Here is a 24,840-nt window from a genome sequence, read left to right as displayed (position 1 = left end):
CCGCCTCACTCATTCCTGGCCCCCATGCTCCACGTTTGTTTTTAGCTGTGTCTCTCATTTCTGGATCCCTGAATAGACAGCTTTCCTCTGCCAGGCTTGCTGTATTTGTCTGATGCCAACTCTCCTCAGCTCTGCTTTGCCTACAGTACAGCCATGGTCCCTGGCGTCAACTTCCCAGTGTTACCAAAGCTTTTGGATCTGCTAACCCCATTTCTGTCCCTGGATCTTTCTGGCCATCCCTGATCCATGGCAGATCAACTCTGGTATGATCTTACAGGTCCTGGGATCTTCAGCCAAGGGCAAGGAACTTGAATTTTTGTTAGGAAAGGTGGTTTTATGGGTTGGATCTGGAATGGCCCCCAGAGGATCACATGTTGAATGCTTGGTCCTCAGTGGAGCAGTGTTCCGAGTTGGGAACTCTGGAAACGGATTGGCTCCTGAGGGCTCTGACCTCATTGATGAATTAATCCACTGATGGTTTCCTGATTTTATGAGCTACTGGGATATTATGAACAGGACAAGGAACTTCACTGATGGAGTGGGACCTTGGGGTATGCCTTTGGGAGCTATGACTTATTTCCATCCCCACCCACTGTACAATGAGGTGAGAAGCAGTCCTCTGCCACACCCTCCTGTGTGATGTTTCTGTCTTGCTGCCGGCCTGAAAGTGATGAAGCCCGACGACCATGGACTGAAATCTCTGAAACCATGAGCCGAAAATCAGCCTTCCTTTCTTTCAGGTGTTTTCTGAGGTATCTTCTCACAATGAGGGAAAGCTTACTGACACGGAAGGGGAGAGGGAGGGGAGGAGAATCATCTGATGTCCAAAATGGGAGCAGAACTGGGGAAAAAGGGTGTTTCTGAGTAACTCAGAAATCTTTATAAGAGGTCTTTGGGTCTGGGTCAGAAGAGATGGGTCACTGGGGGTGGAACCAGGAAGGGAGCTGCCCCTTCCCCTGTTCCTCCCTCTGTCTGCTTCCTGCCCACCATAACATGTCTGCCTCTCCACAGCAAGCCCTGACACACTACTGATGACAGGTTAGTGCACCATTTGAAGACTCAAGGCTACAGATGAAAGGAAAATAGTGTAATGAAACATAATTCACATAGACAACACTTTAGAAACAAGAACAGACTTTGTTGCTTAGTCTGGTGTCTTGCTTTGAAACTGCCTAAACAATATAAATGACAACCATGATGGCTACATCTCAGCACTATTTGTATCCCTTAGCCACTTCCTCATCCCTGAGACAAAATACCTGAAACCCACCACTTAGAGGAGGAGAAGCTAATGGTGGCCCACAGCTGTAGAAGTCTCAGTCTGTGGTCCGCAGGCTCAAACACAGACATGGCCTGGTGGAAGGGCTTGCTGTAGAGGAGACCTGGTCATGCTATGGTGGAAAGGAAGCAGCGAGAGCATGGAGGGGCAGGAAAGGAGAAGCTCCCTTCCTGGTCTTGCCCCCCGGGACCACCTCTCCGTCCAGGCCCCCCCTCCTAACAGCACATTTAGCTCTGAACCCATCCATGGATTTACGCACTGATGCCTACAGTGCCCTCATGGATCAGTCATCTCCCCAGAGCTTTTCCTCCGAACGCAGGAGGCCTTCCGAGGACTCCCAGAGCTAAACCACCATTTGAAATGCTCTAAATTGCATCAGTCGCTTGCAGGAGAGTAATTACTTTCAATATGTATATGAAATTACATCATCTCTGCCAAACAATGCACAGGGATATGAAAGAACACTTTTAATGTACTGAGTGTGTTCTCTGCAGGTTTGTCTGCCAGTATGCCTTCATTTATTATCAAAGCAAAGCCTGGTCCAGCGTTGCTAGCTTCGGCTCCTCTGTGGCATAAGTCCATCGAAGCAGGCTGAGGACGACCCCAGTGGGCAGCCATGGTCTGCTCCAGAAGCTTCCAACGGCTTCTTCTCCAGACCCCGTTTTGGGATCTGGACAAGGCCACAGAGTGGTTCTGCTGGGGGCCCTGACCCTTTGGAGGAACGGCAGGCATTCTGGGAAGGCTGAGGCCTCTGGACTCTCTTTTGCTTCCCCCCAGCGTGGGGCAGGCACTTGGAGTGCTCTCTTGCATGTATGGCACCAGCCTGGGATTTTCAGGCTCCCAGCAGGACAGCGTGCCTTCCCACTGCTTCTCCCCTACACGCTTCTCTTCCTCAGCTTCTGCTTCTCTTCCTTTCCTCCCATTCTCCTCTCGCTCTTGCTCCTCCTTCTTCTCCCTTCCTTTGTCCTCCTCTTCTTCTGTCCTTGGATTGTACTTCTTTTGCTTTCCTCATGATAGGAACATATAGTAACAGCCTGTTCAACATGACACAACCCAGGCACACGCTGTCAGACTCACAGACTAGCATGTATTCTCAGCCTCATGTAAGAAGGAAATAAGACACTGGTTGATCCTTAAGCCTGCTGATGATTGACACCATTGTCCCCTCTTTTTCCGGGCCCCCTGGGGAAGGGCTCCCAGATATACTTCCAAGGTATTACCAGTCAACTGAGAGGGTTCATGCTCAATTCATACAGATTGGCAAAGTATAGCTCTTTTAAGGTTAACACCCCTAGGCTTTAAATGCAGCCACTATCGACTCTTAGGGTTAGCAGGCCCTGGTTATCCAGAGCCACCAGCTACCAGCAGGCTTTGCACTCTTTTTAGCCATAACAGACGGTTATGGAAATTGCTTCTCTCTCTCCTTCTTTTCTCTAGCTGCCTTCAGTATCATCAGCTCCTCTGGCGTTCTGCTGCAGCATAAAGGGAACAGTGCCTGACTGAACTTGCTGAGGGGACAAGGGGGTGGTTTGTGAGGCTTAAAGGCAGGCATGTGCGGTGTCAGACTCCCTGTTTGGTCATGAGAATGGAAGGGCCCGCTTGGACCTGGCTGAGGAGGGCTACAGAGGGACATAGTTACCTGGGAGGTTGCAGGGCAGAGTCACACAGAACAGGTCTGCATCCAAAGCCTGTGGGAGCCACAGCAAGTATCTTCCAGAGCAACTGCCCAAGGTACCTGGGTCAGCTGCAACCCACTGGGGCTGCCACAGAAGGAAACTTGAAGGACCTCTTAGAGAGCATCAGGTTCTCTCCTGTCTCAGATCCACTGAGAAGGCCTTCAAGTCCTCACTGAGGGAGAGAAAGCTTTCATTAGAGATAGTGCTATGGAGTGGGGCAGAGCTTCCCCACCTCCACACAAATGAGGTTCACAGGTGCACTGGCAAACTGGCCCCCTAGTCCTTGGGCAGCGAGCGGAGTGCAGAGGCTTCTCCACGGACCTGTCCCCACCTAGTCTCTTTCTCCCTCGAGCTGCACTCCTAGTGACCACAGAAGCGCTGCATTTTCTGTGACAGTCATGCTACAAAAATGGTTAAAGATAATTGATGTAGATGGGTGATAGCCGAGCCTCCTTTGTGTGGATTCCCGGGAGGGAGGGCTGAGCTCTTCCACATGTGCTCCACCCACCCCAGCTTTCCAGCCAGCGCGCAGGCTGGTGCGGCGGCAGCCTGACCGGAAGGTGCTCTGTGGCCTTGGGCCAAGCAGGGCTTTGTCCTGAGGGACTGGCCAGTGTGTGTAGTTGATTTTCCCGCATTTCTAACTGCTCCAGAAACCTTCCTGGTCACATTGCATTTTCTCGTTTTTGCCCGTGGGTAGATCTACCACTACAAATGTCATACCTGCCCTCTAGTCTGGCTGCGTACTCAGAACTGGGAAACAGGTGTGGGGGCACATGATGGGGCCCCCTGGTCACAGAACAAATGGCTTCGCATTGGTGCTGAGCAGAAAGACTACAGAAATGAAATCCATGCCCAGCTTTGGGGCATTTTATATAGCAACAGACCCTGACCATACACACACACACACACACACTTAAATGGACAAATATTTTTACATCAAAATGTGGCAGATTTTCTAAGCAAGAGCTATAGTTTCCCCACTAGTAATTTTTAAGCATTTTGAAAATGTTAAATTATATGTCAGACCTCTTTATTCTTCCTGTTTTCTTTCACTCCGAAATACGTGAGGATGTATGCGTGCATTCCCCTTGGAGCACATCTCCTGGCGTGTAAATAACAGAGGACAGTGTTGGTGACGGGCACTGTGGTGTTAGGAGAGGCGGATGTGTGCTCTGCACTGCGGCACGTGATCAAGCACGTGGCCACACACGTGTGCACACGGCACGCACATCTGTGACTTCTGGCAGCCTCACTGTCCATTTGGATGATCAAGTAGGCGCTGGATAAAATATTCCACTCTCCCGCCTTCACCGCACTTCAAGCGTTCCCAAAGCCAGCAAACCCACCTTGTGGCCAGGTGACTGCCTATTCCCAACAAAATACTGCACAACCTTTGATTTCGAGTAATTTGCTCTGCAAGTGTCCCACAGTGCAGGCAAGCATTTCTATAAATTTTAACTTGATAAACAAGTGACGTCCTGGAATATGAGTAGTAGGCGATGGTGAACATCACATGATCACAGCTGAGCCAGTGCTTCCTCTCTCTCCTCTCCTCTGTTCTCCTCTGCTCTCCTCTCCTCTGCTCTCCTCTGTCTCCTCTCCTCTCCTCTCCTCTCCATTCTTCTCTTCTCCTCTCCTCTCTTTTCCTCTCCTCTCCTCTCCATTCTTCTCTTCTCCTCTCCTGTCCTCTCCTCTCTCTGTCTCTGTCTCTGTCTCTGTCTCTGTCTCTGTCTCTGTCTCTCTCTCTTTCTCTCTTGGATTATGGGTGATCATCTCCCAAAATTGAGAGGTTATCGAAGAGATCTTAACTGCAAAGGAGGAGAAAAAGGAGCAGGAATCACTCACTTAAAATGAGATTAGGGAGATGTGTAAAATGTGGGAAACAGTCCAAAATTTGTCGAAAAGCACCCCCTGGATAAGGCTGTAGCAGTGAAAACGATGAATCTCTTTAATGACAGTGTAATGTAACATTTCCACAAAATTCTCAAAAGGAGGCGAAAGTAAGCACCACCGGACAGGGTCCTTGTTAAAGCTGCACAGAAAGAAAGATTCCATCGAGCCAATAGATTAGTGATTCTGCTCATGATAGCGAAAGTCATCTGACACAACAACCCTCCTCCCTTGTTTTTCTCATACCAGCCATGAAGGTTTCCCAAGGTAAGTGCAGGTTAATTTGCCTATTTTTCTTTATAGTTTGTGTTTTCTTTATTATTTTATGCTATATTGCAGTATTGTAATCATTTTTATATGAACATTTTTGGGTTGTGGAATGAATCATCTGAGTTTCCATTATTTCTAATGGGGAAATTTGCTTTAATATACAAGAGCTTTGGATCACAAGCATGTTTCCGGAATGAATTATGCTCACAAACCAAGGTGTTACTAAATGTCCATATACATTTCAGCCCATGCTGTTGGGTATAGTTTTTGTTATGGAAAAATAAGAAGGCCTGGGAACCACAGAAGCAAAAACAGAGTAATATTTGAAATTGTAGTACTCATTTCTTAAAATCGTAAGAACCTTATTGTGGATTCAAGACCTTTGTGCCTTGCCTCCAGTTCCTCACGCTCCAGGAGGAGCTCTTCCCTTCCACCTGGTGCTCTAGCCTTGGCCTTGCCAGGTGTGGCTCCACTGCCTTTGTGCGTGGGCAGACTGCCTTGCACACGCAGAGCTGTACAGGAGGAGGAAAGCTGGTGCTAATGGCAAATTCCACTGCAGAAGTTCTCCTAGCAACAGGGCAACAGTAACAACCCACACTACCTTTTGTGTCTAGCTTTATAAAGCCATGTGGCCATCACTCTCACCAGGACATTCAAAGGGTTTGTTTTTTTGCAAGTGAAGAGGGATTTCTACGTGAAGCACTGAACTGTGAGCGCCTTCCTTGCTTTCCCTCAGCCAGCACTTCTCTAACCAGGATGCCAGCAGATTTTCACTTCAGATGCAGGACATCCCCAAAGGAGGGCACTGGGTAGGAAAAGGATGGGACAGGGAAGGTTGTGCGGTTCAGGCTCCGAATGGCGAGCTACCGCTTTGGTGAGATCACATCAACCCACCAGATCTTACTCTCATCATCTTCAGAGGGAGGTGTTGCTTCTTAACAGTTCACGGTGCTTGTTAAAAGTCCAGATTTTCGGGTCTACAGCCACCCTGCTGAATGAGAACCCCTGGGGATCTGCTCCAGGAGGATGACATCTAGCCAGACAGTCTTGAGCAAAAGCTCCAAAAAGGTTTATGTCATTCACTTTCCAGTGTTTCTTGCCTGCTACTGGGAAATTAATGTATTCTTCAGGGTTGACATGTTATGTGCATTACAGGGACTATTTTTGTAAAGGATGTGCTAACCCATTTTCTTTGCAGTTTCTGACTGGCTATCCTCTATAAAAGATGCTGGATTAATGTCCCCCAATGGGAAAAATTTTTGAGTATGTGTCTCCAGTATATTCAGTTTTAAAATATTTAATATTTAACATCTGTATGTATGTATATGCTCTACTCTGCTTTAACATGTTATGTTAAATATTAACATAGGATCAACATAGTATACGAACAATAAATGTTTTTGAAGAAACAAAGCTGAAGTAAGGTTTTAAGAATTTAATTAGGGATAATTTTGATTTAGCACTATGATATAGCAAAATAAAAATTTTTTATATTGATTTTGAGTTCACTGCATTTTAATGGTTATAACAGATGAGACTACACTTCAAAGAGATATGTAGATGCAAGCACGAGAAGTTATTTTAAAAATTATTCCCTACTAAATGATGATACTGCTTTTTAAGTTCTATCCACATCCACAGTTATGCCAAAGTATCTTATGGGCTACTAAATGTTCATATTTCTGGATGTGAAATGGTGTTTATTGCAAACTAACCAGGAAAACGGACTTAAAATATTGCTTAAAGCATGTTCAAACTGTGATAAAATTCTTCACTTGGAAAGATTTGGACATGTTAGAAAATTCTGTTGCTACTATTTTTATGTACAGATAGGAATTTTTGCATTACTGTTAAAAAATGAAAACCACATATATTTGAAATATTTCCAGATATCCATTTCCAAAGTAATGGAACGTGCTCTTTCATGGCATGAATTTCTTTTGAAAATGATTATTTTCTTATTCATTTTAAAATTATTTTCTCTTCGCCTTTATCCCAAATAGACAGATTAAGAATATTTTCTTAGAATATCTGCTGGCTAGTATATCAGCCAAAGAAAAAGTCAACAAATTGGGAACATTAAACATTAGACTTTATAAAACAATAATGAGTATCTCAAGTTGAATACTGTTTTAAAGTGCTTGGCTATGAGACGGCTTATCACCCTCTATGGGCACAGCAGATTTTCGCCGTCATTCCCAGTGTCTTTAAGATTCTGTTTTTATTTTTCTTTCAAGTAAACACAATGATGTTGTCGTGTGACTTGTTGTGTGTTTCAGGTTCACATTCTTTTCTCTGTCTGTGTGACTGATGCAGTAAGTGGGTCTCACAGGAGGGGTCTTTGCATTTTCCCTGGCATCTTTTTACCTTCAATTCTGTCAAACAGTTACTCAGTGAGTGGTTATACATACACCAGTACCCCCCAATTCCCAGTTCTTTTTAACTAAAGAAATCGTCTACCACTGAGACTATATCTATATTAAATAAGTCTATTCTTTGGCGGGCTGTGTGAAAGCACGTCTTCATGTATTTCATTATCATTACTCTTTTTGTTTGTTTGTTTTGTTTTGTTTTTGCAGTGCTGGGCGCCAAACCCTGATACATTCTTCCCAAGAGCTCTGCTCCTAAGCCACATCCCTAACCCCACGAGTTTCATTATCGAAACAGATTCTAAAAGCTCCATTAAAGAATCCTCTTGGAAGCGTCTTAACTTTCACCCGTTCAGCAACCATTTATTCAGCAGTTATCCCACAGTGGATGATCTTGATTAACACTTCGTGCTTTGTGTCTTCCAACTAATTTTTGTAACTAGAGAGAGCCTTCCCATGTTGCACCATTGTCTTATGTAAATTACTTTGCTGACTGTTACTGCAGCATTTTCTCCAACACTATAAGGTGCTATTAGATGAGAAAGAGTGACTTCCAAATATGTGTAAATATTTCATAAGATGTTTTTAAATCTTGGGCTGAGACTCACACACCTTTATGCTTCAAAATAAAATCAGAGGCTTATCACGAATCCATTTCCAATTATGCTCTACAACTGCAGAGGAACACCGAGCCAGTGCTCACTGGTAGCAGTAATGTGTGTGAAAAGCTGTATTTCAAACAGGTTCTAAAGCACTTTTTACTGGAAGGAATTTAGGTTTACAGGAAGATTGCAAAGGAAACTGCATTCCCATACAGCTTTCACCCAGGTCGCTTTAATATTATTGTACATAACCATAGTATACTTACCAAAACTAACACGTTAACATCAATACAATATTTACCTAAATGACAGGCTTTATTTGCATTTCTCTAGTTCTTCTGTTAATTTCCTTTTTCTGTTTTGAGATCTAATCCAGGACAGCAGTTACCAAACAGCCAGTAGCTGATGCCATGTAATGACTTTGTGAAGATTTGCTTCGTTAAAACTAAATAACTGGGATTCCAGTTGACTAAGAATGAGTGAACTGCAAAATGTATCCTAAGGCATTAAAGTGAGGGTGTCTTTGTCTTGCTCTTCGTGTTGAGGAATTAGGGCTCTTCACTGAGGCTCCGTTCTACTGTACTTGAAATAAGGGAGTCTGCCTTGTGGACCTGATGTGTCTATGAAATACTAGGGAGTCTTTATTTCTTCCTTATTTTTCTTTTGAAGATATATATCTTCAAATTATTTGCCATAACAAATGTCTTTGCTATCTGAAGGCTCCAGTGGATGCGTTTTCCACCTCTGAGAGGCATGCACCCTATTTTTAGGGCTCTGCTCTATAGAATATTTATGTACTTTTGGTTGGCCTGAGAATCCCAACAATTAAATTCCCAGTAATACTAATAATATCTAAACTAGAAGAGGTGCACAATTCGGTATCTTGTTCTCTATTGGCCAATTCCATGTCTTCTTGAATTATTCATATGTAATAAACAATTACTGAGTGACCCATTAAAGCAGTTAGTGTGCACAAATAATTTCCCCAGAAAGCACTCCCTCCAACCATCCCTCAGAAAACTGCTGGAGCACCATGTAGCTTTGGGGGGTAGAACTGTGGGTGCAGATGTGGGCAGGTGGACCCGAGGACCCTTCAGTTGTGCCGCATACACTACCGGCTGCGTGTGATGCTCTCCCCACTGAGGATGGAAGTGAAATCCGTGAGAGCTGTGCCACTTTTCCTTGAAAGAGCAAATGACGCGACAGATGCTGTGAGGCACCCTGGGCCCTCTGCAGGAGGAGGGAATTGTTCTCCAGCTGTTGTGAATGTTGCTGGAGGGTGGTGCTCAGTGTCCACGCTCTTTGGGGATCCTTTCAGCCTCCTGCCAGGGATGACCTGCGTCCAGTGACTGGTGTATCGGCAGCATGACGGTGCAGTCACCCAGAGCATCTTGGGGCAACTCTGATGGGTCGGCTAGCGTCAGGGCTTTCTGGGAGCTGACTGAGGCCTCCGCGGGGAATCCACCGCAGGCCAGCTTCTCCTGGACCCCACTCCCACTCCCTTTCCTCTCCTCTACGCATCCTCAGTAAATGTCTTGCACACCAGGTGTGACTCAGAATCTGCTTCCAAGGCTGGTGATGTAGCTCAGTAGTAGAGCAGTTGCCTAGAATTCATAAGGCCCTGGATTTCATCCTCAGTACTTGCAAGAAAGAATCTACTTCTCTGAAAACCAATCCCCTACCTATGTAAGTCTTCAGAATTCAAACAGCACAAATGATGTGCAAAGGAAACCTCACATACCAGTGCCTGTGGGTACTTCCAAAGATGATCTTTTCTTTGTGTGTGTGTGTGTGTGTGTGTGTGCGCACACACATAGGAATGTGTACATATAAAAATATGTGTGGGTATTGGTGTCCATTTTGGTCATTGTCTTATGAAATTTGTAGCACCTTGTAGTTGCTTTTTCATACATATCTTATTTCTGTTTTATTTTTATTTATTTTACATGTTGATATACAGTTTTTATATCAGTGCCTAGTGTTGGTTTGGTGGTCATGAATTTCTTCAGGTGTCCTTTGTCATAACGTATCTTATTTCAACATCAATTTTGAAAGATAGTTTTGCAGGGTACACAAGTCTGGGTTGGAGGTTGTTCTCTTTTAGGGCTTGACATACATCCCATTGTATGAATGTACCGTAATTGTAGCTACTTTCTGAGTGCAAACTATTTCTGGGCACTCTTGCTATCTCTTTGTATTTATTAAACACACATTTATGGAGTGTCTATTGTGTGCCAGACACTGTCCTAGGTGCTGAGCACAATAATAATTATTATTACATGCTTTACTTCGACTTTAAAGGCTAGCTACGTACAAGCATCTCCACAGATGAGAAAACTGAGGTTGAAATGACTTGTCTAAAATAGCACGACCAGTAAGTGGCGGGACCAGGGTCCAAAACCAGGCAGCCTGTTTCCAGCGTCTCTTCTCTTTACCACTGGGCTAGCCCACCTCCCATCACCCTGCAGTTTATTTCACGAGGGCCCTCTGAACAGCTGGGCCGCACTCAGCCGATGGCCTCTATAAACAGGGCAATGGCAAACATCCTTTCGCATTTAGCTACACAACTTTCAAAGCTTTGAGGATACACAGTTGAGAAGAGGGCGTAGGTAAGCTCATTAGTTCACGGAATAACTTACTGGCAGCCCCAGGTTCTTCCCAAGACCATATTAAAATGTGCCTTTCTTTAAAACTAGAGTTTTAAGGAATCAAAAGATACTGCATTCCATTCTTAATATGAAAATCTTAGGTTAAGCTTTTTAAATACTTCCATGCAGGCCCTGCGTGTTAGATGCATATTTGCAGATAGGGTAATACCTGGACTACCAGCACCAGTGTCTCTGGTGGGAAATGGAATGTTTTTATTGAAATTGCTCTTGTTTGTGTTTCAAAAAAAAAAAGCAGATCTACAATCTGAGTCTGGTTTCAATCACAGTACAATCTTTATGAGACAATATAAGGCTAAGAAATTTTTTATCTGATATTTCAAAAGAAAAATACACTTTCACAATGATACAAACTAGTAAGCCTTAGAAAGAGGGTGAAAAAAGAAATCTCTTGCATAAAAGAGAAGTAGGCAATTCCAGAGAAGTTTCACAGGAAGGAAGGGAAACCAGTCTGTACTGCAGTTGTTTCTTAGTGTGGTATAATAGCTGGTTTTGTTGAACAACAAAAATTCAGTTTAGAGGAAATGGGACCATTCACACTCAATGAAGTGAGAACATAATGGTTTGCTGAACATATTAAAAATCTACGCTATGTCCCATGGTACATCAGCCCTTTCAATAACTACTTTGTCTTGTTCAGAGAGTTGTCCTGTTCTAGTCATAGATCCAGCGTATGTTAAGTGATTTAATGCCTATGTAATTCGTAATGTCTCTGTAGACATTCTTGAAATTTTCACAATTGTATTTGATAGGACATTCTACTAATTGGAGGGAAAAATAATTTGGCATGGCTTCAAAGCCACTTGTTCAAATTTTAAGGCATTTTCCTATCATTCTTTGTTATAGTGGGAATAATAAAACCTGAATCTTCCAATAAGCTGCAAAACTATTAGTGAATTTCTAGGTAATATTGTTTAGTGTTAATGCTCAGTGGAATATCTTTTTCATTAAATGTGAAAGTAATCCAAGTATGCTTTATACCAGGTGTGCTAACTTTACTGTTTCCTGGAGTGTCCATAATCTTAAAAGTAATCAAGTCCTCGTTTATGTTTTTGCGTGAGTGTCAGCTTTCTTTTCAATAGTTGTAATGATTCAGCTATGGAAAATTAAAGCTGGCAAGAAAAAGCCAATAAAAGTACAAAGTAAAAAGTGTCAAAGAGACTTTCACTAAGCCATATACAGTGAGGGTCCTTCCCTACCAAATCTCTCAAGTGTAAATTTGTTCCAAAATGCCTCCTTTAGTGTTTATTTGTGTCAGCTTTGCAGCACGAATCAAATCATAAAGGTTAAATAAGTAAATCAAGCACCATTATAAAATTCATCCTTGGATTACAAGTGTATCTTTTCATATTCTCATTATCTTGTCTCTTCCAAAGCAAGAAATTTAAATTTCTATGTGACTGAAATAGTCACACGTCAGGGCACTGTAGGATTTAGAGTTTCAACCACTTTGGTGTGCACATTTTAATTTCCTAAATCCACTGTGAGAAGAGAAAGAACACTGAATAAATTAAAATATCTAATACTTCCCATTATTATCCTCATTTCTTTCCCTTTGTTGTACAATATACCTGTTTACTAGAATGAATACAATTGCCTTTTTTCCTGTTGCTTAAATCCCTTTGTCTACAGAAAATGGTAAGGGAGTTCATCCATTATTTAAGTTACTATTTCTATAACTGAATTAATACATACATCTGCTCGAGCAAATAGGCTGGTAAGGGTGAAAGTCCATACAGATCTTTGGCTTAAATCTCTATTTCATAATCTCTAGATGCTTATTATAGATGCTTATTGCCCCAAATGCCAAGTTTTCATATTAATGACAATAATGTAAAGAACCCATAAGAAAAAGAGAAGTTCAAATGTGTTTAGCCGAAGGATATTCTCCTAGTTGAAAAGAGTCCTTTCTCACTCTCTTAATTCTCTAGGGCTTAGAGTGGGAAGCCCTAGTTCTAAGAAGTTTTGAGCTCCTGCTTTACACATTCAGGCTGACATATACAGACTGCTTTGTGGATTTTCAGTAGAAAAATTAAGGATTTGATTTCCTTCATTTTCAGCCCACCCTCACCCTGCCACTACCTTGGGTTCCCCCAACTTCAGTGTCCTGGGCCTGGCCCTCAAGTTTGTTTTACTATCCCTAGAGGCTGCTTTAGTGAAGAGGGGAGAGGGAGTGGAAGGAACTTAAGGGTGACCCCACTCAGAAAGTCAGGGTACAAGCTAGAAGCTTGTGGGAAAATATCTGTCACTTGCTCCCAATAGCCTCCCCCGTGGAACCTGCATACTGCATATGTAGTGTGTTTAATACGTAGCCTGACACACTTCAGGAAGAGACACTTCCTTTTAAAAACTGGCACGTCTGTTACAGTGTGTGTGTCATAACCTTCTGTAAGTAATGAGTGCAATCAGAAGCATACATTGTCTTCTCTTCTTCTTTAAAATTAATATTTATTTTTATACTGTGGGAACTGAGAGGTGAAAAGAACTGATAATTAGAATTGTCCTGCTCTGCACATAGAACATGCTGCTTCCCATTTAACTTGTCCACGCCTGGTTTAAGATATTGTCCCCAGAAGGATTGTGTGAAGATCTTCAGTTGTTAATTGGGAGTTAATGAGAGCCTGAAGGTCCTTATTTACTCTCATTAGTTTATTCAAAAACTATTTACGGAGCCCTTACCGTGCATCAAGCTTTCTTAGACACAGGGGAAGAAGGCTGAATAGAGTGATCTTGGTCCTTTCTTTGGGAGCTTCTGGGCTTTTCACTGGACTTACTGCCAACACATTTTAAAAATTACTTATAGGAGAATAATGATGCTTGAAGACCTAGTAAACATCACTGTTTTATAAAGCACTATCAATTTTAAGTCTCGCCAAAAACTGTCTGTGAGGTATTTCTGAAATTCGCATCACGTGATTGTGGAGCTGGCAGGTAGCAAATCCAGAAGGCTGGCTGGCAGGCCGAGCTCAAGTTGTCATCTTAGATCAAAATCCATGACGCAAGTTGGTGAGATAGAAATCAGGTAGGATCCCTGTGTTGCAGTTCTGAGACGGAATTCCTTCTTCTCTGGAAAACCTGTTTTTGTTAAATTCTTGACTGATGGAATGAATCCGACCCACATTATCAAATATCATGTCCCTAAGTCAATCAATGGTAAATCTTAATTATATTTATAAAATGTTTTCACAGCAATGTCTGAACTAGTGTTGGACTAAACAACTGAGCACTACAGTTCAACCATGGTGATACATAAAAGTTAAATATCACAACACCATTATTTCCCTCCAATAAATGAGGAAACTGAGGTTCAGCCCAGGGAGGGTAGATAACTTCTAGATCAAACCATGAAAATGAAACAATATCAAACTTTCCCCTGTTTAACTTCAACATTGATGCCTCAATTGCAAACTCTGGCTGATTTTGTAGAATAATTGTTAATGGGGCAGGGGGAGTCCTAAAAGAAATGCACCTAAGCCTGGTAAATTTTGATCCAAGGCAAAGGTTCTGAAAGTGTGGTAGTGCCAAGGTGGGGTCATAAGAACCAGATTTGCCTCCCTGTTTGGAACAACTGAAAATGAAGGTCATTGTGTTAGTCAGCTTTCCGTCACTGTAACAAATGGCTGAGATAATCTCCTTACAAAGAGAAAAGGGTGGTTTTGGCTCACAGTCTCAGTCTCTGGTTTGTCCCATTGCTGTGGACCTGTGGTGGTATATCACGGTAGGGAGCACATGGTGAGTGGAACTGTTCAACCCTGGGCAGGAAGTGAAAGACAGAGTAGGGAGAAGCCTGCCTGCAAAGTGATTTAGGGAACAGGGGACGGGATTAGTTACCAGGAAAGCAGACAAAAGCCACCCCACGTGTCTGGCCTTCTATGCACACATTGCTCACTACTGTTGTGTGCACTCCCGCCATATGATAGCACATGCTGTGCTATGAGCTCCTTGCTAGATGCGGCCACCCAAGCTTGAACTTTTCAGATTCCAAAAATATGAACTGAAATAAACCTCTTTTCCTTATAAAGTTCCCAGTCTCAGGCACTTTTTATAGTAACACTAAACAGTCTAAGACATTAAGCATGCAAAGAAACAGAAAACTATGATCCACAATCAGAGGAGAAAACAAGTAACTGAAACCTACTCGGAAATAACATAGATAATAGAATTAGTAGACAACAGCTACTATATCCGTGTTCCATGTGTTAAAGAAACAGGAGGAAAGTATAGACAGGAAAAATACAAGAACCACATTGAAATTCTATGAGAAATATAACATCTGAGATGAAAATTACACTGGGTAGAATTAAAGCACATTAGGCATTATAGAGGAAAGTATTAGTGAACCCAGAAACATAGCAATGGAAACTAAACAAAATAAAGCATAAGAAAAATCCAAGTGGCCCAATTAATCTACTTGTAAATGGAATTCCTAGAGTCAGAAAACTAGGAAACAAAAGAATTCCCTCTATTTTAAAAGGTTATCCATGAAAAACATAACTAATTGCATACCCTCGTGGTAAAGGAATGAAGACTTTTCCCAGAAGAGTAGGAACAAGACTAGAATATTCATCCTCAACACTATTAAATATTGTGCTGGAGGTTCTGAATGGGTAAATAAAGAGAAAAAAGTCATTCATATTTAAAAATTAGTGAAATCATCTTTATTATTGGTGATACCATCTGTTACGGTTTGTATCTAAAGCCTCATGTGCTCATAGATGGGACTTTTTTAAGGTGGCTGGATCTATGATGTGTGAATATGGATTAAGGATATGTAACAACTAAATTAGCCCACGGATTGGTTTAGCATAGTTCTGAGTATGCATAGTGGGAAGCCTCACCCAGAGTGTAGGAGGCACAACCAATAGGTTTTTAGCCTGAATGGAATAAAAGAGAAAGAGAGGCTCCGGCTGGCTGCTTCCTGCCTGCCCTGCCCTGCCCTGGACTGTTTCTCCTCTGTCACTCCCCTCTGCCGTGCCACCCTGCCTTGGATCCAGCCGTCTATGGATTGAAACTCTGCAAACTGAGCTACAATAAGACTTTCCTCCTTTAACTTGGGGGTGTCAAATATTTTGTCACCAAGAAAAGTAACTAAGGTACCAGCTATGTAAAAGATATTACTAAATCTACCAAAAAAAAAAAAAAAAAGCCACACTATTAAGCGGCTTTGAAAAGATTTTAGTATATAAAACAAATGTGCAAAAATCAGTTATTTTTATATACTACCAATGAATAATTGGCTAATGAAAATTTTTAAAGTTCTATTTATAATAGCGTAAAAATATGAAAGCCTTGGAGATCAACCTGGCAATACGAAATACCTAAAGAAATGGAGTGATTTACCAGCCAATGTTTCAGATGACTCAGTATAACTATCAAATTTTTCCCAGATGCATCTGCAGAAACAATGCATTCTCAATCAAAATCCTCATGTTGAGGAAATTTTTTGGTGGAAATTGACAAGTTGATTCTAAAATTCATATAGAAATGTAAAGTGCTTAAAAAAACAACTTGAAAAATAGGAACAAATATTTTACATTGTCTTACTTTAATATTTATAAAGCTACAGTAATTAAGAGACTATGACACTGTATCAAGATAAATAAGCACATTAATGGACCAAACAGAGTAATTAAGAAGAGAGTAATTAAAATCAGTATAATACTGACGTCGATATAGACAACAAGATCAATAGGAAAAAACAGAGCTCAGAAATAGACCTACACAGATATGCTCAACTGATTTTTGGTGCAAGTGTAAAGATAATTCAGAGAAGAAAGTAGAATGTTTGTAATTAATGGAGATGGAACAATTGGATATTTATTATGACTTGGATCTTAAATAGCCTGCAAAGTCTCATGTTAACAGTTTGGTTGCTAGCCTGACTCTCCTGGCAGATGGTGAACACTTGAGGAGGTGGGACTGAGTGGGAAGAAGTAAGGGCATGGCGTGCCCTTAGAGGGTAAGTTGGGGGCCCCAGGCCTTCCCCCTTCTCTATCTTTATTTCTCCACCCAATGAGATGAGCAGCTTTGCTCCCACACAACTCCCCACATGAAGTTCTGCTACCTAACACGACCCAGAATGATAGAGAACTGAAACCTCTGAGACTAAACGAAAACAGTTTTTCTTCTTTTTAGATTGCTTGTCTTGTACGGTTTGTAGCTAGATGTCCTCCCAAAGCCACACGTCCTCATAGGTGGGCTTTTGGGAGGCGGCTGATCATGGGTGTGTGCTACTGGACTAAGGGTGTGATAACTGGTTCACTGATAGGATTAGCATAGTGCTGGGTGTAGGTAAATGGATTTACTGAAGATAGAAAGCCCTACCCTGGGTGTGAGTGGCCCCAACCAATAGGCTTGTGGCCTAGATGGAATACAAAGGGAAAGGAAGGAATACCCCCCACCTCTGCCTGCCTACCACACCGTGACTGTTTTCCCGCCATGCCTCTCTGCCATGCTGCCCTGCCTTACAGCCAGCCAATTATGGACTGTAACCTCTACAAACCGTGAGCTAAAAATAAACCCTTCCTCTTTTAATTCGAGGGTCTCAGGTATTTTGCCCTACCAGTGGGTAAACAACTAAGACATTATCTCAGATATTGGTCACAACAGTGCAAAACTAATTAATACAATATCCACATACGAAAGAATTAACTTTGGTTCAATCTTTATATTACCTATAAAAATGAACTAAAAATGTACCAGAGATCTAAACGGAAAATTTTGTGGCTGAGTTGGGCAAAGACACGCGCAACTCTACAAAATAAAACTGAAAAGCACAGAAACCCCAAACCCAAGACAAAACAAAAACAAACCACAGTCTGTATAATCACACAACAAAAGTGATAAATCAGACTCTCCCCACAAGTTCTGCACAGGAAATGATAGAATTGAGTAAGGATTACAGAGTTTTAATTTTTCATCTAAGAAGCCGACCCTCTGGTCTCAGGCTGCTGCCAGCCTTGGCATAACTGTTTCAGAGGCTGCTAACGCCTCATGTTCAAGTTAGCAGTTCTGGTTATTTAGCTCAGCGTACCTGTTAATGGCCTGGAGGGTGAAGTGCCTGGCAGTGCAGGAGAGTTTGCTGATGACACAGAAGCACCGAGGCTGGGAAGAGCTGAGGCAGAGAGTGAGGAACTTAGGATGGGCCTAATAAAGCTGCTGCCTGCACAAACACGAAGACTGCTAATATTTTACAGAGAAGGTCAAAAGGTAATAGACACTGAAATGATGTAAGCTCTGTATCATCTAAGGAGTACATACTGATGGATTTAGGTTAGTCTTAAAGGAAAAAGACTTGCTGTAGGAATCAAATTAATGAAAATATTTCACTAAAATCACATAATCTGTAACACTCTTAAAAGAAGACCAAAAGAGTCTGGGTATGTCCTCAAAAAATGGGAGGGAAGTATATGAAAACCTATCATGGATGAAGCTGGGTGCCTAACGAATTTGTTCTAATGTTTTTATCTCCTGTTTCCCAGATCTTGTCTCTGTGTTCAGGAAGGTGACATTTGCCCAGCCCTAGAAAATGAATTTAAATTGATCTAAACCAGTACTTCTCAACATGTGACTCCCAGCAGAACTGCTTGGCAACTTATCACAAATGCACATCATCAGGCCCATCCCTAATCTTCTCTGGAGTACAGCATCTGTATTTTAATAGCCCCCTGCCCTGAGATTCTGATTTACGCTCAAATTTGAGAGCCACTAGTTCAAACTAGTCATGATAATTTTATTCCTCTTTGCCAGCGATTTTATCAAGGATGAGAAGTGACCTTCGTGAGGCCCAGGAGGTGCAAGGGGGAGTCTGCTGGAGGCTCTAATAAAGGTCTTTTTTCCAACACAAAGAGGGAAGGCATTGCAGCCTTTGGCCCCATTTGTGTGAACCTATGATATCTAGGGTTTCAGCAGCCACCATGTAGCTATGAGGGGAATTCCTGACGACTACAAAGTATAAGGTGCCACAGAACTAACGAATCTTGGTACAATCCCACCCCTACGATGTCTGGCTAGGTGAGGAGGTAAATCCCACTTTCGGTCACATACGCTAGTTCTTGCATCTGAAAGAATCCTCCCAAAGCACCTCCCTTCCTCCTCCCTTGTGATACAGACAAACCAAACATGAATGAAAAAATGTTCAGAAAAAGTGAGACAGAAAACTAAAACACAGATCTTATCTCTCTCACCATCACTTGACAGCTGTGTTCCCTAATCTTGAAGTAAGTGCATTTTCAGCCTTGCTGCTTTCATATACTGTTAGTGTGATTCACATCTGCTCAGATATCTGTAAGGCATCTTTAATAGTGGGTAGATGAACAAGCACCAAGGGCCTTTTCTAGGGTCAGCACACGACCCACCCCAGTCAGGACCCTCTGCGCCTGAGGCACACTTGAGGAAGGAAGTTTAGAAGTGTGGTCATTCTTGATCTCAACCTCAGAGAGTTAACATTGCACACCATACACTTTAATTTCCCATAACAACCCATTCCTGATGGACCACTTATGAATCTAACCAACTTTATATATTGCTCTTCATGTAATGATTAAGTGACCACATGGTAGAGGTAGGCTTCCTCTCCGGGATCATTTTCATGGGAAATAAAATGCCAAGACAGGAATGGGTAGAGATCTTTCAAGAGAGAGGGCAGGAGGCACTTCTTGCTGGGTGTGTCTTGGACATCCTGGCAAAAGCGTTGCTTGGGCCTGGGACAGTCAAAGGAAGAGGGCAGGAAGTGAGATGAGGGGCCAAATAAATATCACTTCCTCTGTGCACCACCTCAGCTTAAATTTACACAGCCTTTTTAGAATTAAGGCCCTCAAATGACTAACTGCAAAAAGCAGATGGGTCTGTCATACGCCCATAGGTCAGGAAACTTGGGCTTTGTGGGAGTGACAGCAGAAAGTGTTCCAAAGTCAACGGTCCTCCACTGAGAATTCCCCATCAGCTGTCAAGGAAGATTCTGTCCACTGAAGCCAGCCCTCTGAGAACGCAAAGGGGAAGACAGGATCTTAGAGACAAAACGCAGACCCTGCAGAATTCTAGGGATTAAGCCCAATACCTGCCATTACACTCAGAGCCCTCGTGGAAACCAGCAGCATATGGACTCCAGATGCTCCACACGGGTCTCCCCCTGGGAAGAGGCTGTCCTCCGCTGCCCCAGTGCTCGCAGCAGGTCGTGAGGGAAGGCACCCCACGCCTCCAGCAGCAAGTGTATAGGCCAGGCGTCCCATCCAGGCTCGAGTCCTGCATTCAGGTTTCTGTGTTTCCACTTCCTCCCCCAGGAAGGCAAGTCTGCTCCTGTCTTGTGATGCTGGAGTAAGAATGGAACAGCAAATGGCAAAAGGCGTTCAATTATGTGGTTTGAAAGTCCCCATAGCAAACAAACAAGCAAACAACACAGTTGTGTCCTCACCCAAACCACTTGTGAATCCCAGAATCCCTTGCAGCTAGTTGGGACCATTGGCCATGTTCTGGCTCATGGAATGCAGGCACAAGAGATATGTATCACATCCTGCCTAAAGCAACCCCATGCCTTGTCACAATCTCACTTCCCTAATCATTATATCCACAAAATCCAGCAAGAAAACCTCAGAAACCCTAGGAAATAGTAAAGCTGCAAGATGGAAGAAGCTCGGACTCCTGAGTAGCCTCACAGAAAACCAGCTGCCTCAGAGGAGCTGTCACACTGGATTTTGCATGAATAAAAAATGAAAGTTTTATTGTGCAAACCACTCTGGAGTTTGTTTTAATCATTACTTATGCTACCTAATTCAGGCTTTGAATAAATCCTCGATAAGGAAATTGAGAAGGTAACTGGAACATGGAAAGGAAATCAGAGATGGCAGATACATTTGGAAAAGTGGATTAAAGTGTGGGAGCAGCACGTTTATTTCCTGTCCACTCACTGACCCTCCTTCACCAATGCTCTTACCCTCTGCATGAAACTTCTGTGTGCTTGCTGGAGTTGCATATGAAGTTTAGGTGAGCCTGCCTCCCCTCCAGCTGGCCGTCAGGATCTAACCAGACAGACAAGGAGACATTCGAACAGCCCATGGGGATCTTGGTCGCAGAGAGAAATGAATTCAGGCCAATCACCACTAATTCTGTTTTTCTTTCTTAGAAGACAACAGTGGTAAACCACACTGCCCCTCCACACTTCATGCACACTGCTGTTTAATCCATCCATAGTGGATTATTGACAAGTAGAGGGAGGATTGCTGAATGGCTACCAAGTTGACATCACTTTGCACTGGATCAATAATTAATATATATAATAGGTTTAATACATAATATATATTACATATAATGTATTTAGTATGAAGTGAACCCTTTCCAATTCTTATTCTAGAGATCATTTTAAAATATTTTCACATAAAAAAACCAGGAAGATATTTTTATACATGAATAACTTTATTTTGAGAAAAATTCATTTCAAATGCTCAAGCTTGTCTTGCTCTTATTTTGATGTTATTTTCTTGTGGTAAAATATCCATAACAGATATTTACAGTTTTAACAATTTCTAAGCATACAGCTCAATTATGTTATTTACATTCCTGATGTTTTGCAAACATGGTCACTATCTATTTTCAAAACCTTTCCATCACCCCAAACAGAAACTTGATACACTAAACAATAATCCCTCATTTCTTCTCCCTCTCTAATCTGCTTTCTACCTCTGTGAGTTTCCTATTATAAATAGTGCATGTAGGTGGAACCATAAAGTATTTGTTTTCTTGTGTTTGGTTTCTCTTATTCAGCATAATTTCTTCTCCGTGTTTACCCATGTTGTACCATGTATCAGAACTTTATCCCTTTTATGGCTGAGTAATAGTCCTTCACGTGATTATACCACGTATGTTTACCCATTCATCTGTTGATAGACACATGGTCGATAATAGGTTCCTTTTATTTCTCAGGGATGGGCTGTTTTCTTCTTTTGACTATTGTGAATAATGCTGCTCTGAGCATTGGCTTGCATGCGTCTATTCAAGCCACTGCTCTCTGTTCCTTTGGTATATGTTCAGGATTGTAATTTCTGGATCATATAGTAATTCAGTGTTTAGCTGTTTGAGAAGCTGGAAACTTGTTTCCCATAAGGTTTAAAAAACATAGATTGAGCCAAAAATTTAGAAGACTTTTGCCAAGCTGCAGGATGGTAAACCGAGTGACCTTACTGGCACTGAATACTCTTCCCTCTGCAGGGGATAGGCCCATTAGCTCTCTCTCCTGTTCAGTCACTACACGGTTCACACCTGATAACTCCTAAATACAGGGATAAACTGGCCACGAAGCTCATGAGCCTTGTGCTTCAGGGGCACTCACTTACCTGACCCTTTCCAAGGTTCTAGGAACAGCTGTTACAGTCACATATAATCACGTGGGTTTTTTTATTTTTTTAAAATAAGATATTTTAGCTAAGATATGTTAAAATATGCTTAATTTTAATTCAGGGGCCTAGAAGAGGCAGACTGTACTTTCTTTCGAGCATAGCTAAACAATCAATAGTCACTGCATTTTGAGAATGTGTCCATGAATACTCCCACCATACAATATGGAAGCTAACCAGCATTATGACATACAGGAGATGTAAATGGATCTGTTAGGGTTGGGATCTTGTGTGTCCTTCAAAGGCCTATGTGTTTGATGCTTGGTCTCCAGCCTGGAGATATTTGAAGCTGGTAGAAACTTTAAGAAGTAAGGCCTTGGGTTGGGGGGGGGGTCTTTGAGGAATTTGAGATGCTCTTTCTAAGAGGATTGGGAGAGGGAGAGAGAAAGAGGGACTGGAGTCCTACAATTCCTTCCAAAAATACCACTCTGAGAACCAAGGTTTGGACCTTAGAGGGACCCTGTCATATCATAACTGTTTCTGGATCACATAATGTTTGTGATATTTATCAGGTTTTACAATGTGTAATTGGTTTAGACTTCAGCCCCAAACATTCATCCCAATCTGAAGCCAGTCTCACCGAGATGGTGTCCCTGTGTCCATCACAGAGGATGTATTTTTCTACCTAAACCAGTCTAAAAAATATTTAAAAGCTGATTGCTTCTTGAAATGCACAGAAAATAAGAACAGCTCATTAAAAAAACTTATAAAAAGAGTCAAATAAATACTCTAGAACTAAAGAATACAGTGACTGAAATGAAAAATATAATAGAAAGTTTTATCAGCTGATTCAATCAAGCAGAATAAAGAATGATGATTTAAACACAAAAGAAATTATGCAGAGGAAATAAAAGAATGAAAAAGAGCAAACAAATCTTTGTAGTTTAATAAACACTGTCAAGAAGACCAATAGACTCATACAATTTTTAGAAGCAAGAGAAAAAGGACATAAAATAATAATATTTAGAGAAACTGAGAAGATAGTGGAGTGGTAAGCAGCAGAAAAAGAGCCTCTCTAAGTCTTATCATCCAGGTACTGGAATATTGCAACAGGGAGAAGACAAAAAGGAGGGAAGTGAGTCCCCCTGGGCCCAGGAAGGAACTGAGGTGTGAATTGAAGCCATGGAAAGAGTAAAGAGAGAAACTTCAAGGAAGGAGGAGGTGCCCAGTGGCACCTTTTCCCTGAGAGGGGGTACACTGATGAGAGGAGTGATTCAGACCTGCAGACACACAGCAAGCAGAGGCAACCACAAAGGCCTCCATAGAGACATGCAGCAGTGGAGCACAGCAGCAGATGGGGACAGTGCTATCTGGTAAGGAGTGCTGAGAGCTCAGTTGTCCCACATGAGAGATTGATTGGCCAGAAACCTTTCTGGAGTAGGGGTTGGATGAGCACAGCACTCAGAGTAGCTCCCAGCTCCATCTAGCAGTTCACAGCTGGGCTCAACCCCATGGAAAGTGCTCTGACTGCTGCAGGGTTGCTAAGACTATTCATTACCCCATCAAAGAGCTACTGCTGGCTTGATGAGATAAATCAGCACAGATCTGGACTCTGTCTCCATACATTGTCTACTAGTACAGCAGACTTTTTTCCTCTCTCTCCCTCATTTTTTTTTTTTTTGTAGTTTTGCTTTTGGTTTTTGTTTGTTTGTTTGTTTGTTTGTTTGTTTTATGTTTTTGGCTTTTTCTCCCTCACTGTTTAAACTTGTTTTTATATGAATGTGAATGTGGTTTCTAGCCTCTTTGTGGTTGTGATTCTGTTCTGTTATTCTTTTTCAGTTCTTCTTTCTTTCTCTCCAGTCTTCTGTACCAGTTTCCCAAAGTTAGCTTGATCTCCCTTTGTCCTCCACTCGTACTTCTAATCTCTTCCTCTTCTTCCACTTCTCTGTTTTCTCCCTAACCCATTTTAAATTTTAACCCCTGAGGGCAAAATTGACATATTAAGGACTTGTATACTTCATACAATTTTTTGGTTTGTTTTAGATTTTTCTATATAAACACAAATCTAGTTCCTATGGTTAAAGGTGGCAAATTAATGGTTACTTCAGTTTGTAATTTTCTAGGCTGTGTTTTATGCTATTGTCATTGGTACTGCTATAGCCAAAAGTGACATAATTGTGCTAAACAGCTATTTCTCCTGGTAATCTAAGAAGGAGATTGACTAGAAGTCATTTGCTAAGGGTTCTAAATACTAGAAATAAAGCAAAAACAATACACAACTTAAAAACATCACCCCAGGAATTAAACTAAAAAAAGAAAATGAACATGAGAGGACATTTAAACAAAATGCAACTCCAGACATGCAGTTCACCAAAGGCAAACCCAGGGGCAATGAGTTGAGACAATGCAAAAGCCACCCACCTGGCCTCTCTGAAGTAGTAACAACAAAGCAATTGAATGAGACTCTAGAAAAAAATCATATCAGAAATAATTTCTCAGATAACTCAAGATGGTGTCCACAATGAAAGTTATTTTTAGTGATTCTAGAGCAGATACAGACAGAAGAATAGAGGAATTTAAGAAAATTAAGGAAGCCATGAATGCTCAGCATAGGAAAGAAATGGCATCCAGAAGGCAGATTCAAGCAGATATTCAGGAGAATAAAAACTCCGTTGAAAGTATTCATTCACAGCAGACTAAGCCAATGTGAGGACAGGATCTCAGATACAGAAGACAGGCTTGTGGTTAGCAATCATGAAAA

At 41.9% G+C, this 24,840-nt stretch overlaps 1 long non-coding RNA gene across 1 annotated transcript; it reads left to right on the top strand.

The window, feature by feature from the left end:
* The first annotated feature begins 714 nt into the window (after nt 1-714).
* LOC106148775 lies at nt 715-18,585 on the top strand. The gene is made up of 3 exons (XR_001234462.1): nt 715-752; nt 4,947-5,112; nt 18,234-18,585. It is a non-coding gene; the product is annotated as an uncharacterized LOC106148775 (long non-coding RNA).
* Nucleotides 18,586-24,840: the final 6,255 nt, after the last annotated feature.

Source organism: Chinchilla lanigera, unplaced genomic scaffold (assembly GCF_000276665.1).
Source record: "Chinchilla lanigera isolate Chin_1 unplaced genomic scaffold, ChiLan1.0 scaffold00028, whole genome shotgun sequence".
Lineage (NCBI taxonomy): Eukaryota > Metazoa > Chordata > Mammalia > Rodentia > Chinchillidae > Chinchilla > Chinchilla lanigera.
This window is presented reverse-complemented; position numbering and strand designations above follow the sequence as displayed.